We start from the raw sequence: 22753 nt of genomic DNA, 5'->3' as shown, positions 1-22753 counted from the left end.
TGAGACAAGCCTGGGATCTAGATTGAAATTGCCAAAAACAGACAAACAATAACCCCAAACACAAAGACACATAAAATTTGAATTAAAAGTGTGTCTAAACAAATTATAATGAAGAGAAGTTTGAAATTAACTTTAGAAAAGAGCATTATTAAGAAAAATAATTCATCACATGATAAAATATCAAATTGTTGGAGGCTGTCAGTTTTATAGTGTAGCATGTTTTGATAATTTCTTCAACAAAGACAGCAAGAACCTTTTGGACAAGTCTAACTCAAGATTTGAGATTCTGGGTTTATTCTTTTCTAAGTGCTGGGAGAGGGAGGGATCTTAGTAAGCTTGTGAAGGATAGAAGCAATGCATACCAGTTTGGCTCAATGGACCTAGGAAAACAGCCCACCAGCTTAGAACACATGTTCTTTCAAGGGCACGTGAAGCGTGTGTTATCATTCAATGTGCACTGTCAAGTCTCAGTCAGTTTCAAATGTCATTACCACATGAGTTACATTTATGAACACAATGCAAGTTTACTACAAAGCAGTAGCATCGGCTACCTAAAAGAAAAGACTAAGAAATAGGATTGTCCCCCAGGTGAGGGTTTGGTTCCAGGACTCTTGTAGATAAGGAAATCTAGAGATTTCCAAGCAGATACACAAGATGGTACAGTATTTTGACATAACCTACATACATTTTTCAGTATGTTTCAAATGTTTAAACCCTTTCTAGGTGTACCTATGACAATGTAAATGCTATATAAATAATTGTTAGATGCTTAGGGAAAAATGAAGAGTCTTCTCATGTTTCATACAGACACAATTTCATTGTTCAAATGTTTTTGATCTACAGTTGGTTGAGCTTGTATATCCAGAACATGTGAAAGGCCAACTACATACTCCAGCTAGTTCATGTACCACAGAAAAGGCACAAAGTGTTTAGAACTGCATGATAACTTATGCTCCCAACTTATGCTACCATTATGTGGTAGATGTTTAGAGCTAAGTTTACAGGCTTACATGCTTAGAAAATAAGAAAAGCTGAAAATTAACAAACTAAGCCTCCAGTTTTAGAAATTGTGCTGTGGGATGGTCCTTCTGTACGTTGTGAATGTGTGCTGCTCTCATTCGTTGATAATAAAGCTGTTTTGGCCCATGGCAAGGCAGAATAAGGTTAGGTGGAAGAATCAAACTAAAGACTCTGAGGAAGGGGGTGGAGTCAAGGAGACGCAAGCCAGCCCCCCAAGGAACAAGATGTCAGAGGACCAGTAAACCACAGACCATGTGACAATAAATAGATTAATAGATTAAATGTAAGTGTAGCTAAAGTTTTCCTGCCTGGCCCACAGTCAGGACAAATCTCTTTCACCTGCCAGTCCCACAGCCGCTCAGACCCGACCAAGTAAACACACAGAGACTTATATTGGTTACAAACTGTATGGCTGTGGCAGGCTTCTTGCTAACTGTTCTTACAGCTTAAATTAATCAATTTCTATAAATCTATACCTTGCCACGTGGCTTGTGGCTTACCGGCATCTTCACATGCTGTTTGTCATCATGGCGGCTGGCAGTGTCTCTCTCTCAGCCTTCCACTTCCCAGCTTTATTCTCCTCCTTGTCCCGCCTATACTTCCTGCCTGGCCACTGGCCAATCAGTGATTTATTTATTGACTAGTTAGCAACACATTTGCCATACAGAACATCCCACAGCATATAAGAGCCACTTAATAATAAGCCTGAGCCACTGGCTAAGCCTTTATAATCAATATGAGCCTCTGTGTGGTAGTTTGGAAAGTGGCTGCCAGGTATTTGAGATCAGGTTTTGGGACAGAAAGACTCCACCTCTGTTTACAAAGTTGGAAGAGTAGGACAGTATAGAACCCAAGAAAATAGAAGGAGAGAGTAAAGATAATAGCAGAAATAAAAGGATTAGAAAAAAAAGTACAACAGAGAAGACCCAAAACATCCAACGTTGATTATTTAGAAGCACTAATGATAGATTTCTGAAGGGATAGTCGATATGTCAGAAAAGAAGACAAAATAGGTGTTGTGGTTTGGATCTGGAATGTCTCCACATGTTTATGCTTTGAAATGCAGGCTCCCTTTGGGGGTGCTGTTTGGGGAGGTTGTGTAACCTTTGGGACATGATATGGAGCTGGCAGAAATGGGTCTTCAGGGAGAGGCTGTTGAAAGCCTTAGCCTAGCTGCTGGTCCTGGCCTCACTGGTCAACTGCTTCCTGGTCAACTCCACCACACTCTCTGCCACCCCCCACCCCCCACCCCCCACCCCCACCCTCACCCCCCACCCCCACCCCCCACCCCCACCCCCCTGGCAGAGCTGTTCAGCCATGCTTCCCTGACACAAGGGGCAAAATCTCCCAAAACCAGCAGCCCAAATACGTCTTTCCTCTCTTGTGTCGTTCCTTTCCGGTCTTTTGTCACGTGACACAAAAGCAGGCAGTACAATAAGTAAGGACCGGGAGACGGCACAGGTTGGAGTGCTGTAGAGACACAAAGTGGGTCGGCTTTTCATTGTCACTGTACTAAACGTGGTGTCTCCAGTGCCGTGTGGGAGCTGCTGAGATTGCCCCAACCGGGGAGCAGCCGGTGTGCACAGGTTAGCTAGCGGGGGAGCAGCCGGTGTGCACAGGTTAGCTAGCCGGGGAGCAGCCGGCGTGCACAGGTTAGCTAGCCACAACGGGGGAGCAACTGGTGTGCACAGGTTAGCTAGCCACAACGGGGGAGCAGCCGGCGTGCACAGGTTAGCTAGCCCAAAGGGGAGCAGCCGGCGTGCACAGGTTAGCTAGCCCAGCGGGGAGCAGCCGGTGTGCACAGGTTAGCTAGCCCCAACGGGGAGCAGCCGGTGTGCACAGGTTAGCTAGCCCCAACGGGGGAGCAACTGGTGTGCACAGGTTAGCTAGCCACAACGGGGGAGCAGCCAGCAGCCGGCGTGCACAGGTTAGCTAGCGGGGGAGCAGCCGGTGTGCACAGGTTAGCTAGTCCAGCGGGGAGCAGCCGGTGTGCACAGGTTAGCTAGCCCAACGGGGGAGCAGCCGGTGTGCACAGGTTATCTGTCAATCTGGAGGGTATAAGTGTAGAACTTGATGACAGATCTGGTGATCTGGGTTGAGTTAAGATACACACACCTGGGAACTGAAGAGAGTAGGAGCACCCCAAGACTCTGGCTCTCCCTTTGTGATGGGTTTGACTGGGAGCACGGAAAGGGTAAGGTGGGTGAAAAGAGCGGCGGTTAAAACGCTCAAATTCGGATAGCTGTTCAGACCTGGGATATCTGGGCCCTCCTGGACTCTCTGAGTGTTTACTGACCGCTAGCTCCTGCTCACCCCACCACAGGTTCCTCCTGGTGTTCCTTCTTGGACAGCCACAAGTGATCTCTGCTCCCAGGAGAGCCTCTGTTCCCTGGAGGTACCACGCACCATCACTGTTACTCAGAGGCACCTACAGTGACTGCCTCATGGCCTTTCACTCACCTCTGACATTCATTTTCTATTCCTGTATCGACTCCGCCCTCCTTTCCAAGCCCTTCTCCCTTCCCCTGCCTCCCTCTTTGTCGCATCTCTTTAGTCTTTTCCTTATATCTGAAACATTTTTAACTTCTTGTCACCAAACAGGCCCAGAGCAGATTTCGGCTCCCCAACTCTGCACTGTGAGTGTGGCCACAGACAGCAGGTAAACAAACAAACGGGTATGTCTCTGTTCCATTTAAATCGTGAAAACTGACATCTGAATTACATCAAATTTTCATTCTTAATTCTTTTCAGCCACTTAAAATTGTCAAGTATAGTGTGCCATACACACACAGGCAGTAAAGCCAAGGGCTTGGCTTTACTGGTCTCAGGAATGGGATCCCAAGGAAACTAAACACAGGCAAATGGTGGTCTTAACCCCCACATCTCTGTCCCTGGGTGTGTGGCTGACACACACCAGCAGTGAGAGTGGCAGGAGAGTGAGGAGGAAGGGAAGCTCGCCCTGAAGGAAGTACCCTTTCCGCTGAGCCTTGAGGGTGGTGGGTTTCACAGAGCTTCAATTAGAGGCCCTGGTGAATCACCCCTGACTCTCAATTCCTTTCCTAACTTAAAGCCAGCGGTTGAGAGACACAACTTTCCCAGGAGGCAGACTCCACATCAGCCTGGATTCCAATGGAGGTTCTCACATGCATTTAGGATCCTTGTTACAGGCTGTAGAATGGGGCCAGGAGAGGTGGAGTGTGCGGATGAGCTGTGCCGTGTAAGGGTTTTCAGGAGCAAGGGTATCTCGGCAGTTGGGAGCCAAGGAGTACCACAAAGACACACCATGCAACAAACCTCACACAGTGATTTATTGGGGAGAAGAACAGAGTGGCAGCCTCCTCTGAACTGGGAAGAGAGACGGTAAAGGGCTGGGAGAAGCAGGAGGCTTTTCTGGGCTTCTTGGAGCATGTGCAGTTAGCTAGTGGAAAAGTACAATGAAGCTGGTTGTTATGTGCAGCAAGCCTGGTTGTTTTGTGGCCGGTAACTCTAAGTCACTTGGGGTGGTGACTTCCCAAGCCCCAGAAGCTCCAAGCAGGTGTTTTTTCCTTGGTCCTAGTCTCAAGCCAGGGGGCAGGGTGATTTCCCCTAGCCTCTTTTCCCTACATGCTGCTCCGGTTGTGAGCTTAAAATGTAACCCATTTCTAGTCTTGAAAACCAGGTAGGTGTTTCTGCAGCAAGTACTTTATGAGTGAACACAAGAAGTACCCGCTTCAAGGTTCCTGGGAAGACCCCTTCATGTGGTTCTGATTCTGCCCTTTATATCTAAGGTGACCCAGCTTGAGCACCAAAAAGTGGCCTGTAAGCTTCAGTGTTAGATTTCTCTTTCTCCCTCTTTTCTTCCAAGATTTAGCAAAAGGCCAAGGAACTGAAATATGAATTGATTGTGCAAAACAAGCTAAAGTCTGCCTTGGGGCAATATTCGGATTTTTCATTTATTTCCCTTAACATCTTTGCAGTCCTTGAGTGTGTGTATAAAGGAGAGGAGCCCTAATTTATCACAGGGAGCATAAGAGACACTGTGGTTTTTGTCTTTGTCTTCTAATGATTAGATGGTATTGTCATTTAGAGGTGGGGGCCTGAGGGCTAAGAAAGCCCATTTAGGACCCTGGCTCAGGCTAGTGGGTTTTTTATGATAAGAAAGCATCTTTTCACTTCTCCTCACAGTCTATCAGCGAAAGGAACCTTGAAAAACTGGATTAAGATTCCAGCTTGACTATTTGTTAACTTCCTCTCTCTCTCTCTCTCTCTCTCTCTCTCTCTCTCTCTCTCTCTCTCTCTCTCTCTCTCTCTCTCTGTGTGTGTGTGTGTGTGTGTGTGTAGCCCGCTTAACCTCTTGGAAAGCCAGGCAGAATAGCCTATTCTTTAAAATGGTGACAATTAATAACTTTTAATTTGTAGGGCTGTTGAGAGGTCATTGGGAGATAATTAACAGAAAAGTGCTTTGTGAAGTATGACTTTGAAGAACATTTCTAGAGTGTTCTCCAGATCACCCAATGCTCCCTGGTGCTTTCCAAAGGCCTTATTTGAGATACTGAAGCTAAGGAAGAAAGTCAAATGATTTCTTGGTCCCAGTGATCATTTGTCCCTGAATTTCTCCCAGGGGATCTGCCCTTGGTGAGGAAACTTCTCCTTTCCCCAAGTTTGGCTATTGTCTGCAAAGTCCTAGGTCCTTCTCTTACACATACTGCCAGCAACTTTGAGTCCCTCCTTCCTTACCTGTAGCTCTGGAATTTGGGCTCCTGTGGTGTTATTCAAGTGTTTCTTGGGTGGATATGTACATATATGTACTGTGCTCTTCTCTGTCACTGTCTCTGTCTCTCTCCCTGTCTCTGTCTCTCTGTCTCTGTCTCTCCCTTTCTGTCTGTCTGTCTGTCTGTGTGCGTAGACTATAAAATCTTTGACCTATCATTCACTCAATACCTGGCCAGTTCTGAGCTCATAGTTAGTAACTGATAAGTACTTCAGGAAAAATTAAGTTGGACCATGTAGATTGCCTGACTTTGAGTTTTTCATTCCCAGGTCTCTGAGCACCTCCTAGGCTAGTGCACACTCTGAATTTGTTTTGTCTGAGGCTAGTTTCCTGAGGTTGGTATCAGAACCTTTGCATGTTTAAGTAGCTGCTCTACTCCTTTCTACCAACTGCACAGTATGCCTGGTCCCCAAGGGAAATCAAGGCTGAATGAGAGCTTCCAGAGTGGGCCCCCTGTTCCAACCTACAGCTGATCAGAGATGCCCATCTCCAGATATTTTGATAGGCACTTGAGGGACTCTCAAATTAGATACTGCTGTTGAATTTGTGTGTGTGTGTGTGTGTGTGTGTGTGTGTGTGTGTGTGTGTGTGTGTGTGTGTTGAACTAAATGGGTCCCCTCTACCAGTATATGAGGCTAGCTTCCTTTTCTGGCTACTGAAATAATAATAACATTCATTCCAGGTATCACATGCATCGAGTGGAACTTGTGTCACTGAGGAAAAAGATGTAAGAAAAGGGGGGCAGGCTGGAGAGATGGCTCAGTAAGAGCGTGTGCTGCTCCTGCAGAGGACCTGCGGTCGCCTCCCAGCACCCACACCTGCAGCTCCCAGCTGCTTGTCATGCCAGCCCTGGTGGGATCGGCCCCTGCAGCGCTGCCGGTCGTGGGCACATACTTGCACACACTAGTGATAAAAAGAATTGTAAAGATCTGAGGGCAGCGGGGAGCATCTCCTGGAAAAGCTGATCACACTTGGGTTACATAGGAGCTGTCTCAGACAGTGGACCACTGCGTTACCGCTCCTGATTGCTATCATCCCTGTATCTGTGAAGAGTGGTTTATCTGTGAGTGATTTGGGATCCAGGTTCTGAGTTACAAACATGTAGGGAATCTGGTTTTTTGTTTGTTTGTTTGTTTCTTTTGTGTGTGTGTGCGTGTGCGTGTGCGTGTGCGTGTGTGTGTGTGTATGTTTTAGAGTTAGAATTAAAAATTCATTAATACAACAAAGTCTGAATACCAATGGTGTTTTATAAATTAGGTTTACTGATTTATTCATTTTGTATGTGTGTATAGGAAGGGACAACTCTCAAGAACTGGTCCTCTATATGTACTGTGTGGGTCCTAAGAAGAAAACTTGAGTAATTGGGTTTGGCAGCAAACACCTTTATGTTCAGATGCACATTGCTCCGATGGAAGATTAGCAGTTTATTCCTAATGGGCCAGACCGTAAGTATTTCAGAGTTTGTTGGCCTTACAATTTAGTTGCAACCACTAGGCTCTGCCATTGTGAATGGGTGTGAATGAGTCACTGATGAATGGCTGTGATTGTGTCCCAATGAAACTTTGTTTATTAAAACAAGTGACAGACTGTATTGGACTAGAGCTTGCGGACTCTCTCAGATCTAGGCTAGCATCTTTATGAGACATGATGCTTTGTTTGTGAAACTCAATTCTAAGCCCTTTAGCACAGTGGCCTGGCATGAAACAGACACTCCATAAATACTAAATTAGATGGAACCAGTGACCTTGTGCTTCTAGAAAAATACTGGAGAAATCAGTGGAGTAGCCAGTCTTGGTAAGGAGTGGGCAAACAACAGGATTTTGGATGGAAAATACTTATGGTTAAAGAACTTGAGATAATAAAGGTAAAATTCTATTTAAGTTTGTTAAATTTTGTTGAACTCATTAGTAAAACTTTTCAAATGAATTCACACTAAGCACGTGTGTGTACATGAGATGGGGGCAGAGAGAAGCAGAGAACAGAAGAGACAGGAGAAAAAAAGAAGGGACTACAGAGACGAGTTTTATAATTTTACACATGATCTTAGGCAGAAGCCTGAGAAGTAATTGGTTTTCTATCAAGTTTATCTGTGACCATAAAAAGCAAAGCAGCCAATGGGATTCCTTGGAGTTGGTTACCTTGTCAGTGTTCGTTACAGTGTGAGTGGGCTGAACTGCCCAGACCGAGTAACCAGCTCTGCACTGGCAAGCCCCCCTTAACAGTTTTAGTGCGTTCGAGACCAGAATGAACTAGATAGATGAAGTATGTGTTTCCTCTGAAATTCTAGCCTTGATGGCCATGACAACACCATGTTAGTAAAAGTGTGCCTGAGAGCCCATGACAAGCCACTGGACCAAGAAGTGGAGGCCTACAGCTCTTGCATCATAGCCTCAAAAACGACCACATGGCCGCAGGGAAGGGTGTAGAGAGACGGCTGACAGAGAGCAGCTTAGGAGCAGTCACAGGCCACATGAGGAAATTGTACAAAGGAGTCATTCTTGCACAGAGACCGTGCAGAGAGCTAGGCCAGACATACAGTCCCCCATCTCTTGGTCAACTGCCTCTGCCTCATTGTTAACCATTTATCACCTGATTACATACAGAGTATCTTTTATTGGAACTAGCCATTCTCTTGGGTCAGGAGCTGGGGATCCTAAATTCTGCCCTCCTGGTCCTGTGGAAAGGGCAAAGTGTGTGCATGGTAGTTAGACACAAGCTTCTTGAGCCTCAGATAGATTGGAGCCCAGGAGCATCTGTTTAGCAGATTGTCTTCCTGAAGCCTGCAGGCTCCTAGAGAACGTTCAGAGTACTGTCTGGTCAAGCTGGAGACTTGATGATGGCCCTGATGGCCCTTGGATTCAAATAGACCCCAAAGTTTCCTGCTAAGGAGGCTTTGTGGGGACACAGCTCATAGACGAGGGGTGTGTTGCAGGGAAGCCATATTGAGAGCAGTAGATCATTCTACTTTATGGATGGCAATGATCTGTTATTAAAAAGAGCTTATTGGCACAAAAAGGAGCCCACCTCTGGCACAGCAGCAGGGAAAGGATTTTAAAGTTTTAATGGAAAACTAAAATTGCTCAAGACAATTGAGACCGTTCCCTCTTCCCCACCTGTGACTTTGAAATGGATTTCTTTCAGGCAGTAAGCTATTGTTTACCCAAGACAGAACATGCAGAGGTGTGCCTTTTTATGCTTCTGCTAGAACACTTCTGCATACAATTGTTAATGCCAGTCCTTCGGGAAATCTGCTCTTGCATTCACATGTCCCGTATTGTCTTCCTTCCCCTCCTCCCCCACCCCTTCTCTTGCAGCAGAGTAGCAACCCTCCTGCCATTAGCAAGATGTCTATTATAGTGTCATTAAAAAAGCCATAGTCAGTGCGAGGAATGACTCATGTCATGGAGGACTTAATAATTCACTGTAATAAAAGTATAAAGTTTTATGATAAACCACTCTCAGGGGAGTTAAATATAATCCTTAGCAGGTCACACACTGACTACAAAGCTTACATTTGTAATGGTAATTTGAATTTACTACATCGCCTTTAGTTTTTAAGCGTTTGTGTGTCATTAGACCTTATAAATTGATTTATATGTTTCAACTCCAGTATAATTCCGCATAAAAGTACAATAAATTTTATGGATTGGAGATATGGCATCTAAAACATTTTAATAAAATTATTATTCTAAATTCATTTAAATGGCATTGACAAAAGGCTGCAACAAAGATGCCAATGATTCAGAAGTGTCATGGACTGGATGAGGAGGAATGGCAGGCGCAGGGAGTCTTTGCGAAGGCATGTCCTTTTCCAAGGTCCCGGTCAGCAGCCAAGGAGCCCCTGAGGTTTCTCGGGAAAGGATGCCTAGTGCAGTGTGCCTGCGTGGGACATCAAGGCTCCCAGAAGTTTACTGATGGTGGACTTGTAGATGACAGCGACAGCCTCAAGCCTTCAGCAGGGAGGGTTGTTCTATTATCTGTCAAAATGAATGAAATTTTTGTTCTTTCCAAGAAGACCCAAAGAAGTGTGTTCAAGCAGGCCGCCTTCCCAGTAGGAACAAAACCTGGTTCTCAGTTCTTGATGGGTTTCCTTCAGTGTCTGGAGGGAAGACTTCAAAAAGGAGGAGGAGAGACAAGGAAGCGGAGGAGAGTGAGCTGTTAGGAGAGGCAGGGGCAGGCTGCTGCGCTGTGCTGGGCTGCCCTGCCTGGTCCTCAGCCTTTCCCTCCCCTCTTGCATTTTGGAGGAACGTGTCTGGGCCACATGCTTCCTTGCCCTTCGTTATCAGAAAAATAAAGGTCAAATAAACCAGATTATGAAAAATGAAAACCAAGACCTACAAAAAGAAAACTTTTAATTACTTCACGGGTTCGCATTCAAGCGCAAACACGACCAGGCCTGGGGAGAAAGGGAACTTCCTCACGCTGCCTCTGTGTCCTCCCACTAACTTTAATTTTTTCTCGTTGGAATTATTTCAGCTATCAGGCTAGGGCAAAATTGTTATTAATTATATTTTCCTTCTGACTTTGTAGATTTGGGGGCCACTGCTCCTTGGCTCCTGTCCCATAAAAACTTTCGTTTGCATTTGGCAGCAGACCTAAAGGGCAGGAAAACAGCTCTGGTCTCCTGGAAACATACTTGATAAACTATATGGTCTCTTTAAGGGACTTTAAAGAACGACGTGGAGAATATACATATATATATATGTATATATATGTATATATATTTCCATTTTTATTTATTTTTATTTTATTTTATTTTATTTTGAGACAGGGTTTTTCTGTGTAACCGTCTTTCTTGGCTGTCCTGGATCTCACTCTGTAGACCAGGCTGTCCTCAAACTCACAGAGAACCTCCTGCGTCTGCCTCCCAAGTACTGGTATTAAAGGCGTGTGCCACCACCGCCTGGCTTGTTTTTGTGTTTTGAATGCAACTTTCTCCAAAGCTGACATAATTTCAGTGTGGAACTTCAAACCCCTTTTTATCTAACCCTGTGTGTAGCCTGACTGACGGACAATGAAACTCAGATGTCCCACCCTTTCAATGGACACTCTGTATATCCTTCACACTTGCTCAATAGAAAACTCTTATCCCCCACACTGGGTTAGCCTTTTCCCAGGAAAGAATAAGCACCAAGGAACTTGGTGGGTGTGGTGGTTTGAATGAGAATGGTTGCGAAGGGACAGGAGGTGTGGCCTTGGAGGAGGTTTCCAAAGCCCACCCGGTTCTCAGCGCGTCATCACGCTGTGCCCCTCCTCCCCCGACGGAGCTGTGAGCTCTGAGCTGCTGCGTCAATGCCACGCCTGCTGCCCTGCCCTCCGCCTCGGTGACCACGGACTCAGCCTCTGGAACCATGAGCTCCAAACTAAAGCTTTCTTTTCTAAGTTGTTTTGGTCATGGTGTTTTGTCCCAGGAACTGAGAAGTAACTGCGACAGTGGGTGTGCCGCTGCTAAACGACACAGTCAGCTGTGCAGGTTGAGGTGCAGTTTACTGGAAACGCATTTAGAGTGTCTTGGGAAAGGATTCCTGCAAATGTTTCCGCTCCTGGTGTGGTGCAGATTAGAACCCCAGTGTGCAGCTGAGAAAAATGAATTCGTAACAAGAACCCCCGACGTCGGCACAGTGAGGGCTTGTGGGAAGGAAGTCTGAGAGAGGGCCCGAACCAGGCCTGCACAGGGCAGGGAGTGGGCAGAGGGAAGTTCTACCTAGTGACAGCTGAAATCTGGGTACACTTCCCAGATTGTCCAGGTGTCCTTCTCTGTATTTGCCCCTCTTCACATCTTGCCCAATCATGACATCCCAGGGGATCCAGGGCTATCATCCTTGCAGAGGCTGATGAATAGCCAAATTTGGCAATTTCTCATATGATATGATTTGTGTATAAGATAACTTTCAGGATGACATGGCCAGTGTTTCTGTTGGACATGGACCTCATCAACACGTTATTTTCCTCAAAGCAGGGACTCTCCAGGAACCCCTATTTGAAATGCAAATAACCCAGAGAAAGGGAATAGATATTTATCAGTCATTAACACCATGGTGAGAATGAGTACCATCAGAATTTAAGGAGCTACCAATCAGGATCCTAAATAAGGGAGACTAGAAGAGAGGAATGTTGATGAGTGGGATTTATTAGGGAAGAGTGCACCAAAAAGATCAAAGAGAAGAAAGAGAAGCTAGGCAGGGGGAAACAAAAATAATGGAGGCTGTAGAGATTCGATGTGTAGGGTCACCAGTGACAGTCACTTCCAGACTTTGCCCCGCAGTTACCTTTCAAGTGACACGAACAATTCAAAAAGTCTTGTTCCTAGAATTTTGTCCTAAAATCTCGAAACCTTTTTGGAAATTTTTTGGCCCACTAGTAATTAGCCTTGAGCCAATAAGTCAAAAATCTGAAATTTACTCAACATATATGAGAAACAGGAAAGCAAGCAAAGCATATACATGTTGTCCTTTGACTATTCTTACGCTTGGCCTGGCACATTTAGATCCTTTGTTCAGATTAACTACCCTGGTGGGACAGTATTGATTTCACTCCCATTTTGTCGATAAGAAAATTGAGACTTTGAGTGATTACCAAAATATTCAATCCTCCTTGCCATGATGCCATGTTGGTCCACCCTCCTTAGACAGCTCCAAAGCAACCCTTTTTGCCTCCCAGTTCTGACTTCGAAGCTAACTCTCCTCATTGCTTACTGTGGGAAAATAGTACTGGGCAAAGTCCATTGTTCAGCCCTCCAGTACACTAAGTAAGTATATGTAAAAAGTTAAATGTGATGTACAGGAAGCTCTTGGCGTTTTAATTCCACTCTGATGGGTCTGGTGAACAATTGTCCAACCAGAGAGACTTCTCAGGTCACTTGAGTCTGAACATTTGGGGTGTGGTTAGAATTTCATTTTAATAGAACCCCAGGCACAGTGGCAAGGGCAGCTTCTCGCCAGTGTTGCTTTTGATTGGCCATTCCACAAAGCCTAAGATTGGGATTGCGGACCTGTCCTTTTCCCCCAGACATCTGAAGAAGCAAGGTAACACACATGTATAGTACAGAAGTAGTCCATACATCCTGAGAAGGAAGAGCTGTTGGGGAAATCCACTCTGCATTCTCTAGGGAAGCTTCAAGCTGGGGCCAGAGGGCTGGAGTCCAGAATACTGGTGGAGATTTCAAAGCATGCTTAGTGCTGCTCATAGGCTGGCCGAGTTGCTGCCAGATGGACTTGATGATAGAGGGTAGCGGTGGTGAGCCTCACGTACAGTGCCCACTCCTGGTCACTCCCATTAGTTTCCATCATTTCATTGTGCCCTTCCATCCTTAAAACCATCTAAGCCTTCTCTGTTCTCTTTAAGGTGTGGGGTACCTCTTTCCAGAGCTTGGTGTACTCCAGTGGCTGAGGAAATTCTCTACATCATTGTCACCCGTTTTTCCCTACTTAATAAAAAAAGTCTTGGAATCAGTTTAATCTAAAAACCATTTGAAGATAATCGTCAGTGTCTACAGCTGAGACACAAGGAGGATGCCATTTCTTAGATTGTCTCTTTCTGAAACACATGTGTCTTAATTGCTCCATACTCTACTTCTGGTGCTATTATTTTGTTATATTCTCTTCTTCCTATAATATCCCAACTTTTTGTGTATGTGGGTCTGAAATGTGCAACAGTGAAATGTGTGGGGAGGAAGGTGTGTGACCCTCTAGGCCTGCACCATCCCCCAGCTGGAGCCGTTAGCCACTTCCATGCACAATTAACCAGCTGATTCTTAGATTGAAGGCAGAGCGAGCTAACAGCAGGTACAAAAATTGCACCCATATAATCAACCAGGAGGTTGATCTGGACATTTAATCTTTAAACATTCTTCTTCAGGGTGACTAGGTTGTGTGTGTGTGTGTGTGTGTGTGTGTGTGTGTGTGTGTGTGTGTGTGTTTGTTTGTTAATTTCCCTGTTGTTGTTTCGGGTCCCTGGTTTGCTTTCTTCATAATTACTAATGGCATCAGTAGATTTCCCTTCTTATGCCATAAATAGCATCTATCACAACCATTCTACACAAGTTCTGCCATATGGATCCGTTGTGGGCTCTTTCCCTTTAATATAGAAATAATTTATTGAAAAATATTAATGATATATATATATATATATATATATATATATATATATATATGCCTGTGTGTGAATGAGGTGAATACCCTCTTAAGAAGTGTCCTTGAGAAGGGAATTTGTCTGTACTGATAATCTATTTTGAGCCAGACATCATCCATTGTTTTATTTATCTTTCTAAGAACCAAGTGAGATTGGTAGGTTTTGTTATTTCACACAAGTGTTTATTAAGGTTCTTCAAAATGTCTGGGGCCACACAACTTGTCCAAGTTCACACTACTCATTTCTGATGTATTTGAGGTTATAGTCTACATTTTTGCCATATGAGCATGTCTGTTCAGCTTGCAGAGTTTCGTGAGTTCCTATGCCTCTGAGGAGATAAGAAATGCTGTAGTTCAGTCATCTTAGGCGGTTAGAGCTAGTGATAATCAGGCTACACAGAGTCCTTTGGACTTCGTGTGTTACATTGACCATCTGGGTTTGTCTAGGCTTTCCAGAGCACTACCACACTGATGTCACGGAAGTGCTTTCAGTTCACTCTCCTCTTTACTTCCATTTTCCACCGGACTTCTGCAACGTCGCTCCGTATCTCTGTGCTCTTTGTGCCCTGTTTTCCCTTCTGGAAGTCCCTGCCCTCCATAGAATAGGTGGTGTCTGGACATTTGGACTTTCCCTTCCGTTCTATCCCAGAGAATTCCTAAATGGACATCTGAGTCCAATGGTCAGAAGGAGGTATAACTCCAATGTTTCTGCCTCTCAGGCTGGGCCTTGTGTCTCCCATGTAGCTAACAGGAGCATTCCACATGAACGTGGGTGTCTTTAGATGATAATGGATTTATAAACTACGATGCAGCCATTGCCAAACACCATCAGTTCCTCCTAGGGAAACAAAGAGCAGAGGTATCCCATCACCTCACTGAAGAAGAACTAAGACCCATCCTTTTAATTCCATTTTCGGTCCGTGGTCCCCAAAACTCCATGCATGGTTTTGATAGACTGACAAGGGCCTTCTATAGAAAATGGGTCCTAATAAGTGAGCACTTTTTCTGCTCCATAAATGGAGGGCCCCAACTTAAATGCTTGCCGTTTCTGGTGGGAGATCCTGGTGACCCTGCAGTTCTTCCAAAGCTACGCTTCCATTCAGTCTCTGACCTGAGTACCACTTGTCTACACCTGACTGTCACCTGGCCATTTCCATTGCAGCCTTCAGAAGCACTAGGAAATGGATTAAATGCTAAGTGAGACTATTATTTCCACACTTCCCAGCCTGCTCTACTTCCTTAGTGACTACCTCCATGAAGAGTGCCACCCACAAGTGCTACTTGCTCTCTTCTTTTAAGAAATAATAAACTTTCCTTTATTCCAAGTCCTAGCAGACACCCACATCTTGTAGAAGCATGATCCGACCAGGTGCACCCTGACTGCAATGCTGCTTCTCCCATCACCTGCACTTACTAATTAATTACACTGTTGAATTGCCATTGGAATTCTGGATTCAGGGCTTGTTCTCTCTGGTGGGAGGTACGGCTGCCTGAAGGATAGGACCACATCTTATTTGGTTAAAGCATGTTCAGAAGTACTCAAACTGTCTGGATGGAGGAAGAGAAGGAAGGAAGGAGGATGAGGGAAGGACGCTTCAGTAGTCTCTGTGTGAATTGGTTTGGGACTGCAAATCTGGCACACTACAGCCTGCCCAGGACGGGGATCTATTCCTACATCCCTGTATCTCTGTGACTCAGCTCTCTGAGCAGAAGCCCAGTGTCTGGATCTTGAACCCCTGACTCCACCCATGTGTAGAGGGAATGGAACAATCAGAAATTCCTTGAAGCATCCTTTCGGAGCCTCCCACATCTTGTGCTCTCCTGTCTTCTGGTAGTGGTATACCAGAGGCAAAGGCACATGCAGTTGTAAGAAGGAAGCGAGCAAGACTTGTTTCTCTCTCCAGTCAGCACATCCTGGGGTTGTGGTCCCCTGTTTCCTCTGGCCAGATGGGCACATTTAGCACTTCTTCAGCAAGTGTGATCAGTGTCCCCTTTTGTTTATCCAAATACATGATTGGACAATAAACGATACCATGGAAAGCCCAGTGTCAGGGGTCTTTATTCCTTGCTGATTTTAAATGAAACTTGCTGCATAGGATGAAAAGAGCCATTAGCAGGAAAGAACTTAAGCCACATTATAAGGGGGAGAAAATTGTCCTGCATTTGGTCAGTCTGCCAAGGTAAAAAGGATTGTGGGATAGGGGCAAGCTATTAAGGACTGTAAGGCTTCCTCCAACAATGAGCAGGCATGGGGCGAAATAAAGAGCCTGGGTGGGTCTGGAGATAATGCATGAATGCGTGCAAAGTGACCAGGCGTGAGGACAACTCCTTCTTCCCAGTTAAAAACACTCCAAATGCCTTCATGCATCTCTCTCTTTTCCCACTATGCCTCCCCATCCCTTTGATTCTGTCTGTGGAACTTAAAGCATATTTGAGGTGCTTAAAAGAAGCCTTCAACTACTGTTTAACAAATCAATACTAATTATTGTTTAGCACTGGATTACGGGCCAGATCATGGAATTAGAACAGAGCTGTTAGGACACCTTTGTACCTGCAAAGAGTTAATGAGCACATGCTGGGTCCTTGAGGAAACTGCCAAGCTAGTTTACTGTTTTGTTTTAGTGGAGCAGGAACAAAAATCTAATAAATCGTTTTGCTTTTATCTGGATGCCTCCTGCCTTCATTAGGAAAATGAGGATGCTTCATTGTAGCCTAAGTTGAGAAAGTACTTTTTTATATTATAAAATTAGTCGGCTATCGAACTTATACATATCCATGATATGTATACTAGAGGACAATAAATACCAGCAAATCTGTTGTCAACAAGAGGTAGTGATTTCACATCAGAATGTGTGGGACTATAGACAACAACTGGACATCCATGACTGGTTCACGTTTACATGTGTGCTTGTGTGTGTTTGAATATTTCGATACCTTGTATTTCTGAAAATGGGAGGGCAGGGTTTCTGCTCTAGATCCAGTCTCTTGGGGTATTTGGTTTAAAGCTACATTGCCAAGACAAGATGGGGGAAGGGAAGGAAGCTGGAGGACTAGGGGTGAGTTACAAACAATGTGTTTGTTCTGATTAGATGTCCAGCTGGGATGGTAACTAGACTTTCCATAGCAACTCAATTCACCAGATCCCTGAGCAACTAAATGGTCACGGCTTTGGGGTCCTGCTGACTGGAGTGGGATTTGAACCAGTGACCTGTAAGCGAGAAATGCTATTTGCTATTGCGTGGTGCGTGTGCTCTTTAGCTTGACCCTCTCACCACCCCCCACTGCCTCCTCAAAATTAACATTTAGACATGTTTGGCGCTGAAATGTGGGGTGCAGATGACTGCCTGCTCAATCTGATGGTCAGGTCTAAGACTGACTTGGAAAAGCTTTGAAAATGCTTGTCAGAATGTAGTATTTGTATACATTCCATGAATGTTTGTTTTCTTACGTGAAAACAAAGCAGGGAAAGATAGTTCATACGTGTGCAAAGGATGTCAGATATAACGCATAGCTTAAGACCAGGCTCTCCGTTTCTCTTTTCCTTAAGTACGTTCTTCTATGATATACGGTTCTGGACGCGTTCTATAAAAACTGGGAGTACACCAAGATGTGAATCGTATGTCCACATAATGTATCCATATGGATGTGGATATATTTCTATAACTCTCACTCTTTAGTCCTAGTATGGTATGAAGATGCAGGGATCAATTATAGATAAACAGAAGGGTACTCTCAGGATCCTCCAATATACTGGCAGTTTCTCAAGAAGGAACGCTGGCCCTGTGTCTGCTGGTATTTAGCTTCGCAAGATTCAGACAAGGAGCAACGCTGTAGTTGATTTATTTGGAAGTAGGACATAGGGCTAAAGGGAAACTTTTAGTTTTCAGTATTTGCTTTCAGCCTTGTAAAGTAAGCGTTCCCACCCGAGGTGTTTAATGGTGTGCACAATCTTTTTTTTTTTAAATAGAAGTGTGAATGGGTGCCTTAGGCTAAACTAGCCCTACCTCTCAAACTCTGAGGCTGTGGGAATGATCCCTGCCCTCCAGACCCATCCTTAATTGGCCTATAGTAAAAGAAGCAATTAAAACTAAGAGTCTGATTCATAAAATGTGAGCACAGCATTTAAATGTGTGGTTGGAAGCCGCAGGACTTCTTTTCTTCTGAACCTACCTGTAGTGACCTCACTTTCCTCTTTTCCTCTGGGCCCTAGTGCCCTCCATCCTTTCCTGGGTCAAGGTCAGACTCAGGAGTGCTTTGAGCTCAAGCCCAGGGGTGTTACATTTGTCTATCTGTCAGTTTACCCCTTCCCTGCTTCTTCCCAGGGTCAAAATTTTGAATCATGATTTTTTGTTTAGAAGTGAGCTATTCTTATTTTACCACTTTTATATCATACCTCACCGTGCATGGCATGAAAAGTCAAGTTTGTGTCTGTAGAGACTGAAGCGAAGGGAAGGTGCCAGGCCCTGCCAGAGACAAGCCTTAGAAGTGAGCTGGAAAGAGAGAAGGACCCCAGAATCCCAAGATGTTTAATTACAGTATCAGGGAGACCCTCCTTTGTACAATTCCTAGCCCCCTTTCTCCACAGTTCATTCTCCCTTCGTACCTCCACCTCCAGCGCACAATGTTAAGGTCTTAATGTTGCTGATAGGGAGGGACACTCCCAAGTTGAACATCATCCTCGGGAAGTGTTTTATAATTCTTTTCATTTTTTATTTTATGACAAACTCTGAGAAATAGAGAGGGTGTCTAGGAGGAGACACTAATTAGGGCTTAGAAGTCATACTTTTTAAAGCTCAGTCATATTTCCTAGCACAGGAGGCCATTTGAGATGTCTTTTATACTGATGTCCAACTCCAGGGAAGAATTGTAAAAATATGCCCTCGGGAATATTTTGTTAACTGTCTGGGACAAACTAAGTTGACAAATAATCACTGAATCCAGCACTCAGAGTTTGCTTTGTTTAATAAACAACGGTCTTTCCCTTATCATTTCCCACTGTTTTCATTCCACTGCAATCCACCAAGTTCCCATTTGTTTTCCAGAATGGCACACTAGGCCTCATTATCCTCGACTCTTCCTTTTAGCCTCTCACACGGGGTGGGGGGTGGGGGACTAGTGGGCTCTTCAGTCCTCTACAGGGCTGCATCTACACCACACCAAATACCAGGCAGCAAATGACAAAATGCAGTTCTTCTCCCAGATGGCTCCAGATGCATGGCACTGTGTAGACAGAGACAGCCAGATGGCTGAATGGATTTTTCACTTTCCATCTGGGTGCGTGACATGGTGGAGATGCAGCCAAAGTCTTGAGCCAAAAGAAAATGCCAGCCAAGGAGATGAGGTATTGCTACTTTTCAGGCACCTACTTCCTGCTGGGTGCTACGTGCGACCTTGGTGTAATTTATTCTCTCGGAAACAGGTCACTCTATAGGAGCAAGAATTGTCAACCTCTAGAAATAAAATAAAGGAGGCAGACAGACCCAAAGAGACAAGGAGAGGAGGTCTCATTTGCTTTCTGGTGAGGACAGGTCTTTTCCTGACAGGGTGGGGACTGTGGCACCTTCGGAAAGTCTTTTCCTTCCGGGTCTCTTGAGGTCAGAAAGCCAGAGGCACGACAAAAACATGAAGTGAAAATGAAAACATCAAGAGGCTTGCTGTCCATCATGGGCATCACTAAATCTTTTTGAACAACCCTGAGCAGTGAATTATGGCAGCATGGAATTGACTTACAGTTTATTTCTAGTAACAGGCAGTTACTATGTCAAATCTGAAACCATTCAGAAAGGCCTATAAAAATATATGACAAAGTAACAGGCTACCTCTAGCTCCTTTTAGCATGTTTATGAGTTTAAACTGCACTGAGCTTGTGTTTATAGAAATGAATACAGGGATTTCTTATTCTCTCTCTCTCTCTCTCTCTCTCTCTCTCTCTCTCTCTCTCTCTCTCTCTCTGCTGGCTGTGACCATGGAGTAGTATCCAGGACTTTGGAATGTTTGAACTCCCAGCTGGAGTCGCCATTCTGTTAAGAGGCAATTTTATTGATGAGCACACAACTTGGGTTTTCCAGGGAGGTTGAAGTTCTTTTGTGGAGAAGCAGGATAGTTAAGTGACAGTTGTAAAAAGAAAACCATTTGCAAGTTACCTTTCACCCACTCTTCCCCCAACACTGTTTGACACTTACTGAGAAACTAATTGCCGCCTGAGTGGGGCCATGGGACAAATGCCGCTGCAATCCAGGCATAATGCGACACCAAATATAATAAGGTAACATATTGTTAAAAGTCAGTACCCTGAGTCTAACAATACGGTGTCACAGACTCATAAGCATGTAACCATACAATACATAATTGTCATCTGCAGAGAAAAGATCTAATTTTGATAATGCATATTGAGATTGGTTGTGTGCAGAATGCCTATGGCTCCAGAAGGTTTGACAGTCCTGAATATCACATAATAGTGTGTAGCCAAGGAACATGGGGTGAAGGCAAGGGAAAAAAAGACTCTATTCCAGAATGCAAGCACTCCCACTCACAGCTTTAATTTGAAAAGAACACGGTTCTGTTCAGACAATGAACATTTTTCCTGAGAAGCGTGATTTACTCTCGGGTTCCCAAATATGTAGCGCATGTGCGTGGACTCAAGGCCCCTTCTCTTCTTTGGGGTACAGGACACGTTTTGGCAGATTGAAATAGTCCAGAGTCTTTGACTTGGAAGAACTTGGGTTTAAATTCTAAAGAAATTAAGCAGAAGCAGGTGAATTCTGAGGCATCCCATTTGCTTTGCACCATATTTCCTCAATTCTAGGAAATATTTCCAAGGTAAGTTGAGGTACCTAAGGTCAGCACGTTTCTTGCAATCTATTGCACAGTTGGGATATTTTCCTTACTCTTTATTCTTAAAAAGCTGCTTTTGAATCAATTGTATCCTTTCTAGACAATGCTACCTTCAAGTTGAAGGTGTGTTGTCATAACAGTCTGCTGACTCCCACTGGGACATCTCTGGTATGATGAAGGTGACAGAAACCCTTTGCTTTGTCACACTTCTCATGTGAAGCTGTAGAGGAACTGATTTTATTCCCATTTTATATACAAGGCAATAATTAATGATTGAACTCTATTTCCCTCTGTAGCTTAGGATATAGCCATCTTTGAATAGATCACCCCAAAAACAGCTGTAGAGGAAGGAGAGAGAGTCTGTTCTCACACTTGGAACTTTGCTGGAATCCACTGACATGACTCACCAATGCTTAGAGTCCTCTAGTACCAGGAAACTGTGCCCAGCTAGTCTAGATGTAGCTCTCTCCTCTAGAAGATTCAAGCATCTCTTGCCTTCATTGTTCCCTGGAGGCTGCTTTCCCAACAGGTTTTTGATCACATGGTTCCTAGGTGACGCCTTCTTGAGGGGAAGGCGTCTCTTCATTAATTCCACTCTCAAAGCACTGAGCCTCAACATAGCCTATGGAGATTAAATATGTATGGAACAAGGGTACCACGTTAAAAAAACCAGAGCGCTGTCTATTAAAGACCATGAGGATCCTTGACATCACTGAGCTTGTTTCTCAAGTGCATCTCACCCTTTATGGCAGATTATCTCTTGAGATTTATCCGTTTATTCATTTCTTCATCAACTTTTTATTGCATGTGGTTTGACCCTCTGGAACATGGAGACAAATAAGAAATCAAGCTGTACCTTTGAAGAGATAATTAGATGAAAGCACATGGATGTAACTTTAGAAGAGACAGTGGATATGTGAGGTTTACACATGATGGGCGAGTATTTTATTATTATGTAAGTAGTTATCACCCAAGACAGAAAATTTTCATTGCTTTGGGAATACACAGAAGGGAAACCATCGACACGAATCACTGGGGATGCTGTGTGTGTGTGTGTGTGTGTGTGTGTGTGTGTGTGTGTGTGTGTGTGTGTGTATGTGGTCTTGTACATGTGGAAATGAGGAAAGACGGTCTAGGTCAGGAGCTAGTGGGAAAAATAAGTTCTCATGCAGCAATGTCTTCTCTGCCAGCAGAAGCAGGCCTGTGCGGGAGCCACCATACCTTGAAGATCTGCGCCCCCAAACCCAGCAGAGCCATGTGGTTGTCACTGAAGTGTCATGAGACTGAAGACAATCATTTAGAAGGGTCCAATTTTGTTTAAAAACATTTCAAATATTTAAAGAATGGAATAAATTTTGGTTTAAAAACTGCAATTATTGGAAGCAGGTTTTAAGTGGTAATAACTGAATGGGTGACATGATGGGGTATCATCAATTGAGCATGTGATACTTAGAAAAGAAGTGTCTGTGTGTGTCTGTGTGTGTGTGTGTGTCTGTGTGTGTCTCTGTGTGTGTGTGTCTGTGTGTGTGTGTGTCTGTGTGTGTGTGTCTGTGTGTCCAACAGTGTTCAAAGGCAGAGCTCATGGAAGGCAGAAACCAGCCAAGGAACAAAAGTCCTCCAGAGAGGTGAGCCAGGGAAACTCCATCTCTGCTAGGCAGGATGATATTAACTTTCCCTTTTACATGCTAACTCCATAAATCCCTCTAACATTCCGGCATGGAAGGTGTTATTATGTCTACTTCACATGTGAGAGAAATGAGACTCAAAGAATTCAAGTGCCTCTCCAAATTAGGGAACCAGGTTTCACGGAGGGTTTTATCCAAAGAATTGTTCCAGCCTTAAACCTATGCTTTCCTTCTGAACCTGCAGCATCACACTGGCATGCCTGATCACTACCTATTGTTCAGGAGATTAGAGCCTGGGAGACAGTAAATACCCACCACCCACATTGCCCACACACTTCCAGTCCGGGCCACCTGGGTGTTACCGCCATCATTGAAACGGGAAGCACTGTGCATGT

Source organism: Peromyscus eremicus, chromosome 10 (assembly GCF_949786415.1).
Source record: "Peromyscus eremicus chromosome 10, PerEre_H2_v1, whole genome shotgun sequence".
Lineage (NCBI taxonomy): Eukaryota > Metazoa > Chordata > Mammalia > Rodentia > Cricetidae > Peromyscus > Peromyscus eremicus.
Note: the sequence above shows the minus strand (reverse complement) of the source record.